Source organism: Lissotriton vulgaris, chromosome 4_1 (genome assembly GCF_964263255.1).
Source record: "Lissotriton vulgaris chromosome 4_1, aLisVul1.2, whole genome shotgun sequence".
Lineage (NCBI taxonomy): Eukaryota > Metazoa > Chordata > Amphibia > Caudata > Salamandridae > Lissotriton > Lissotriton vulgaris.
Window position 1 is genome coordinate 957,169,902 of NC_141691.1, and position 8,309 is coordinate 957,178,210.

The 8,309-nt window shown below is 49.4% G+C and overlaps 1 pseudogene; it reads left to right on the forward strand.

Annotated features, from left to right (window-relative positions):
* The first annotated feature begins 1,594 nt into the window (after window positions 1-1,594).
* LOC147722752 (E3 SUMO-protein ligase KIAA1586-like) lies at window positions 1,595-2,711 on the forward strand (annotated as a pseudogene).
* The last annotated feature ends 5,598 nt before the right edge of the window (window positions 2,712-8,309 follow it).

Sequence of the window (8,309 nt, forward strand, 5' to 3'; positions counted from 1 at the left end):
GTCTGACAGCTGTCCAATAATCCTACTTTTATGTCGATGGTTAATGCAAACCATAGTCCTACTTCTATGTCTATGACCTGTCCCTGTTTTTTGTTTTGAGAATCTGGTCACCCTAGCAAACACACCACTAGGGGTTGGTCACATGGTGTTAGTATATATTCTTTTTATTACCTTTTGCACTGTCTCTAAGTTCTTGATCTTTCTTCTACTCATTTATCGTACTCCTTTCGCTTGCCTGCTCCTTTACCACAATTGTACTCTTTCTATCCCTCACTGTCTTTCTAATCTTCTTGTCTTTATGTGCTTCTTACTCTTTTCAGAGCCATTTTCACCCCATTCCTCACTGTATGAGGCCAGCAGCACTGTTCTTTTCACCCTTCCCATGCCCCGCCAGCACATGGTAGACTGGGATTGTGATCCTGAGCGACCTCGCTAAAGTACAGGTGTGGTGGTGGACCAATTCAAAGTTATATCAGGGCAATTTTTAACACCACTTTTTGCAGTATTCACTCACAAAACCAGCTCCACTGTAGTTCAGGTGTCGCAGCACACCCTGATGGCATTCGGCCGTCAGGGTGGAACCCCAATGATGAAGCATGTCACCAACCAGGTTGGTGAGTGAGGGGTTTTTAACAAAAGGATAATATCCCTTTTGTTCTCTGACATCCCATTCAGAACCTTTTTTAAGGTCCTCGTGGTGATACGCCTCTCTTGTTATTTCTATCCCTAAATTATCATCTGCTGTCATTACAGTTGTTTCTCCCTGTGCTGATGATAGTTCTGCCCTTATTGACATTACTGATATTTCTTCACATGCTGACAGTGTGGAGTGTTCTCACTGAGGTTGAAAAATCATCTTCTTATGGTAGTAGCTTAGACAACACTCCTTTCCTGGCTGACCTTGTTGACTGTTCATCATCCTGCGATGATAATACAGTCAGCTCTTTTTTGAGGGGTGACATATTAGAGGCAACTTGTATCAAAGAAACTAGTCAGACACTAGCATCAAAATCCCACCGGCAAGTTAATTCTTCTCTGATGGCTTGTCACTGAATCATTATAGCAACCCAGTGCAACCACAACTTCAAACATTCCCCTAAGCTGCATGCAGTGGGTTTAATGGAGATTACAAAACGTATCTTTGGGTAGAGTTTTCAGTCCTTAAAGATGCTGTTTAATGTTTTGCATACAGGCATTATAGGGCTGGTTCTGTGGGAGGAAGATAACATGAACCTGGAATTGGTGCATTCGTTGATATTGGCTTCAGTAAGTGGGAAAAGCGTAATTGCTCTTTGTCCAAACATTCACAGTCAGAGAAGCATAAATTGTCAGTTATTGCTTGGACCAACTTCAGAAGATTACAGCAGCCTATGAGCCATCAGCAGTCAGTTATTTCCATGATAGAAAGAGGTGTGGAGCAGGAAATTGGGGAGAATAGACAACATGTGGAGCAGCTGCTTAGGGTAGTATATTTCTTGGGTCGTCAAGGGCTTGCATTCCATGCCATGGATGAAACTGAGCATTCTCACAATAGAGACATTTTGTTGCAATGTTAGAGATGATTTCTGAACGAGATGAAAGGTCAAAAGAAAAAATGTTCAGAACGTATGGGCACTATGCCTCTCCTGATTACTATAATGGCATGATATCTGTGGTGGCAGCGCTTGGCCGTGAGCGTATTGTAAAAAAGTGACAACATATTTTGCGGTGCTAGTTATTGAAACCAAAGATGTCTCACATAAAGAGCAGCTGAGTTTCATGTCAACATTGTTGATGGTGATGGAAATGTTCAGGAAAATACACTAGGGTGTTATCATAGGGAGAAGTGAGAGGCCTCCAGCCTTGCTGCAGCCATTGTTGAAGTATTACAGAAAGCTGGACATGACTGGAAGGAATGTGTTGCACAGTGCCACAATGGAGCATCCGTTATAAGTGGGTCCAAACAAAAATAAGAGAGATCGCATCACAAGCAATTTATATACACTGCTATGTCCATCGTCTAAACCATGAGTTAGTGCAAACAGTATTTAACAAACAACCAGTAAAACATTTCTTTTCAACACTGCAAGCAGTTTATGTTTTTTCTCCACAAATTTCACCGAGGCAGAGCTCTTTGCGAAAGCTCAGAAAGAGAGCTATTCGTATGTAATGGAGCTAGAAAGACTCTTAGGAGCGAGGTCGTTCTGCTGGTACTCCTGTGTTAGATAAGTACACATGCGATTTGAGTCTATTATCGTTGTTCTCTATGTAATAGAATCACAACAATGTGACAAGGAGGCTAGTTCAGAAGCCAAAGGACTTCTTAAGAACATTGAAAACATTGGCTTCTTGCGTACATTTCAGTGTATAGAACTCATTCTACAAAAGATTCACAGTCTATCCAAAGAAATACAGAGCAAAGAAATTGACGTGCTGAGAGCATGTGATCTGATTAGGTCAACAAGAAGTGATTTAGTGAAACTCAGTCAAGACAGTCAGTAAACTGAAGTGTTAAGTCAGGCTAAGGACTTAACAGAGGAGTATGGAATTGAGATTCAAGAAAAATGTAATCCAAGGGCTCCACCTTTGAGACACCATAAATTGAGTAAAAAAAATGTACAGATTATTTTCTCAGTACCACTGTAAGGAAAAGATCTAGACATTGTGATGTCTCAGGAAGTCAAACTTCACTGTCTGAGCACTTAAAGCAGGAAGTTTATTTCACTACTTGAAAGTTTTGTTAATGAGTTTGATGCTTGGTTTACAGACAACCTGGGCCTCTTGTCTGCTGTCAGAATGGATAATCCAAAAGTTGCAATTTTTTGGGACTGGCTGAGGTGTGCACCACAACTGTGTTCATTAAGTCAAATAGCATCAAAAATGAATAATACCAGCCTCTCATGCAATTATTATAGCTTTGTGTGGGCTGAAATAGTCTGAATTGTGACACTTGTAGGAGTGCAATGGTTAGGTGTTATGCAGTGCTTAATTTGTGCTGGTGCTTTCCGGTGCTTAGCACAAGCACCTATTTAACAGGGTCGGGTCTTTTGAATTTTGTCCTCGGGCGGGGGCCCAGGAATTATTAAAAATAATTGCACCTTTGCACCGCCAACTGCGACAGGTTGCCGTCTATCACGCATCCCGCGTGGTCCGCGGTTTGCCGCACCCTACCATCTCTCACGCATCTCGCGTGTGCGGCGGGAAAACACCCTGCTAAATCCCATGCATCTCGCGTGCAACGCGATTTTCGGCCTACTTAGGCCTGGAGGACCCTGGTTGCTTCTGGACTGGCAGCTACTGATGCACCGGTGGCCTGGCAGGAGACCCCGGAGGGGCCACAACTCTCCCATCACCGACTGCCCGCGAGACACGTGGTGCAAGTGGAGTATGCCGCGCTACTGCCACGCGGGTGCCGCAAAAGGTGGGAAAGAAGGGTGAAACCCAGAAAAGATACACACCCTGCAGCGGCCTGTGAGGGGACAGAACAAACCCGGGACGCACTCTCACCACTCATAGAGGGTTTTCCGCCATGGGGGACGGCGATGCACCAGCGCCCGTCATCAACATTCCCTTCCAGCACTGCCACCCTTCAGTGAGGCGATAGACCCGTCCACGGCCTCGCCACGATGGAAGATTTGGCTTGAAAGACTAGAAAACTACTTCGTGGTTACGAGGGAGACGGATGACGCCATGAAAAGGTCATTACTACTTCACTACGCTGGGGATGAGATCTTTAGACTTTTCAAACACCTCCCGAACACAGGCGCAGCCGGCAGCTATGTCGCCGCTGTTGCAGCCCTCAACGGCCATTTCTATCCCCAGTTAAACGTGGACTTTGAGATATTCAAGTTGGGGCAAGCACGTCAACGGGACGGGGAGTCAATGGACCAGTTCCACACCCGCGTCAGGGAGCTAGCCAGCTCCACCGATGAGGATCAACCGAGGGCCATAACGAGACAACTTATTCAAGGGTGTCGGGACAAGATGCTGAGAGGACAAATCCTACGCAAACCAGGGATGTCTCTAGAAGACATCCTTATCCTGGCCAGATCCCGCGAGCTCTGAGACGTCAGAGCGACGGCTATGGAACAGGCCCTACACAAAACCCCGTCAAGACGGAAACCATCAAAGTGGAACGTGCAGACGCCGTGCGACCCCGACCACGTGGTCAGGCACAGAAAGGATCCCGGAGAAACTCCCCTCAAGCTCGTTGTGGATACTGCGGCCATGAACCACACGCAGCCAAGGACTGCCCGGCCCAGGGACAAACATGCGCAAACTGTGGGATCCCAAACCACTTTGCGTCGGTCTGCCGCAGGAAAAAACAGTCTAAGAATCCCAAGAGATCATGGACGCCCACAAAAGCCGTCCGCCAGTTGTCGCTGACCGACCCGCCCCGGGAGAAGACAGAGAAACACTTACCCACGATATATGATGACTCGGACTCGGAAGATGAGGAGGCATACGTCGTCTCCTTCGCCTGGGAACTCAAGCAAAGACGACGGCCACAACCGACATGCGTGGTGCAAATGGGACAAAACAAGGTGAAGGCCATCATTGACACGGGTGCCACCGTTAACGTCATGGGACTGCAACAGTTCAACAAATTACGCCCATGGCGTGAGGTTCTACGATCCAAAACAAGAATTTTTGCCTGTGGAGCGGACACACCGCTACCCCTCAAGGGAAAAATCATAATACCCATCCGGGCGGATGAGTCGGAAATAATGGCAACAGTTCACATAATTGACCGGGAAGCTGACACCCTGCTAAGTAGCCACACTGCAAAGGATTTAAAACTGATAGCGTTTGCCAATCGCATCCGAGCCCACCAAGTGGATGAACTGCTGGAACGATTTCCTGAATTATTCAGAGGACTGGGGTGTATAAAGTGTGACCCCATCAAACTCCACATTGATAAATCTGTCTACCCCACAGCACTGCGCCACCGCCGGATACCATTTCACCTCCGCCCGTTGGTGGTAAAGGAACTTGAGAAACTAGAGAACCTTGGTGTCATCGAAAAGGTAACGGGGCCCACCCCGTGGGTCTCGCCCATGGTTATCGTAGAAAAGCCTAAGCAGCCGGGCGAAATTCGCCTGTGTATCGACATGCGACTGCCAAACACAGCCATCCGGAGGGAGAGACATCTAACTCCTACAATGGACGACATAGTGGCCGATGTAAATGGATCGAAATGGTTCTCGAAGATCGACCTCAATGCCGGATATCATCAATTACCCCTTGCAGAGGAGAGCCCATTTATCACCACATTCAGTACCCATCTTGGCCTTCGGCGCTACAAACGCCTCAACTTCGGTATCTCCTCAGCGGCTGAGGTATTCCAAAATACAATCAGAGAACTCCTATCTGGACTGCCTGGGGTAATCAATGTCAGTGACGACATTTTAATTTACTCTGCCACCGCGTCAGAGCACTACAAACACCTTCGGGATGTCCTGAAGAGACTGAGCACGTATGGAGCGACACTCCACAGAGACAAATGTCAGTTTTTTCAATCCTCTATTGAATTCTTCGGCTATGACTTTAACCAGGAAGGAATTCAGATTGACCCGAGGAAGTCCAAATCCATAAAGGACGCTCCAGCGCCAATATCACCAACGGAGGTGAGGAGCTTCCTTGGGATGGCCACCTACTGTGGCCGATTCATACCGGGCCTAGCCACCCGAAGCGAACCTCTACGAGCGCTAACCAAAACGGATGCCACGTGGCAGTGGGGCCCGAAAGAAAACAAAGCATTTCAGGAAATCAAGGATGCTCTCCTGGAGAATGCAACACTATCCTACTTCGACCCTGCAAAATGCACAGAGGTGATCGTTGATGCCAGCCCGGTAGGTCTGGGAGCGGTCCTGACCCAGGAACACGAGCCCGGCCAATGGACAGCACTAGCATTTGCCAGTAAGGCCTTGACCCCAACCGAGACCAGGTACGCCCAAATAGAGCGAGAGGCCCTCGCCATCAAGTGGGCCTGCAGTCATTTCCACTTATACCTACAAGGCCACTCGTTCGTCATGGTCACAGACCACCAGCCCCTAGTACCTCTCTTCAAAGGAACCGCCCCGCACCCACCACCACGTATTGAAAGATGGGTGATTCAACTTCAATCGTATGGAATGGAGGTGGTATATCGACCAGGGGCCAAAAACCCTGCTGATTACCTGTCGCGCCACCCGTTGCCACAGGAGCCTGTGTCCATAGATGATGACTGCGAGGAGTACGCTCAATGGGTAGCTCTCACCTCGTGTCCCCAATGCATGACGATTGCTGAAATCAAGGAAGCAGCCGCTGATGACAATATCTACATGAGGTCACTGCAAGCCGTTCGGGAAGGGTCCTGGGCTAGCTACTTACACCCACCCAACACCTGGACCGCCGCAGATAAAGAGGCCCTCACGAAGATCTGGCATGTCCGACATGAGCTCAGCGCCACGAAAGAAGGCGTGCTGTTAAGAGGATCACGCTTGGTGATACCGCAGAGCCTCAGGTACCGGGCCACGCAACTTGCTCATGGTGGCCACCAAGGCACAACAAAAATGAAGGCGCGCATGAGGGAGAAGGTGTGGTTCCCTGAACTGGAAACCATGGTGGAGGATTACGTGAAGATCTGTATGTCCTGCCAGTTGACGAGCGATCTCAAGAGACCGGCCCTGATAATCACGGAAGAAGCACGCAAGACCCCATGGACCAAGGTCAGCATAGATTTCAGGAGCTTCCCGGGGGAAGGACATACATTGGTGGCTATCGATTCGTACTCAAAGTACCCGCTAGTCGAGAGAGTCAACTCCACGGCCTTCACGCACGCGGGACCGGCACTAGAAAAGATATTCTCCATGTTCGGATACCCTGAGGAAATACGGAGCGACAACGGACCACCGTTCCTGGGAGCGGAGTTTGCCACATTCCTGAAGGCCCGAGGCATCACACATCGCGCATCACACCCCAGTGGCCACAGGCTAACGGGGAGGCAGAAAGATTTATGCGGACCCTCAATAAGATGTTCCGGATAGTGGTGGTAGAGCAAGCCGACCCTGAACAGAGACTACATGACTTCCTACGGGAGTATCGGGGAACCCCTCATTGCACCACCCAGAGGAGCCCCTGGACCCTCATGTTCCAAGGCCAACGCAGAGATCTCCTTCCCATCGCCCCGGGGGCATTGCCGGGCCTGGACAACACGGACGATACCCAGGAACGGAGACGACAAAACAACCAGCGAGCGAGCCGGCGCCGGAGAGCCACACCAAGGCGACTGTGCCAGGGAGCACAAGTAGTCATACGAAACAGACGCCCTGGATGAAATTTCCAAACTCCCTACGAACCGGGCCCATGGACAGTAACAGCCACAAAAGGCACTATGGTTACTGCAAGAAAGGGGGGAGAGGAAGTATCGAGGAACACCTCCTGGTTCAAAGTGATATCCCCTGAGCCGAGATCAAATCTAGAAACTACAGATGGAAACAGTGATTCGCCCAGAGCCATGACACACGAGGATGAAAGCAATCCATCAGCAGGGACACGGGAGGAGATGCCTGAGCCAGGGTGCGCATCCCCAACCAGGTCAACCACCATCAGAGACACACCCCGCACCACAAAACGCAGCAGAGGTAACATCCTGAGGTACAACCTGCGGCCTAATCCACCCCCAAGTCAGAAGTTAAAGGATTATGCCTGTCAGCTGAGGCCCTGAAGCTGCCACCAAGGGACATGCAAGTACCGAGGCATTTTGTTTTGAACCTTAAACCTATTTGTACCAAATGTTTGGACACTGTGAAATTTTATATAGTTGGATAGGGATGTAGTGCTGTCACACTCTAGTTTATGCACGCACACGCATCCCTACATCCGCAGGCCAGGCGTGGCCTGCGGGGCTGAATAAAAGGGGGACGTGCGCTCGTGCACGTCACTTATGACTATCACGGTGTGTGTGTCTGAGTCACTGATGCTGCGCGACCTGCCCCTGCGCACGCGACTGGGACATAGTCTGGCCTTCCTACGGCCCCACACACACCAACACTACAGCACCCATCTCCAGGCATGACTGCAACACGCTAGTGATGTCAGCAGTGCATGCCTGCCTTTCACTCAGGAGCATGTCATTCCCATTGGATGATTGCAGTTAAGGGGTGGGCTGATGGGCGAGATGGCTGTGAGGCAGGCTGGGAAAGTCCATGTCTCTGCACCAACTCAATGACGTCAGAGTAAATTAAAAGTGCGTGCCATACTTTTTAAACAGCTCACGCGCACTGAACTGAATTCAGCTGAAGCCAGACATACATGATTACATCGACCTTCTCTAAGCTCGTGGCCTG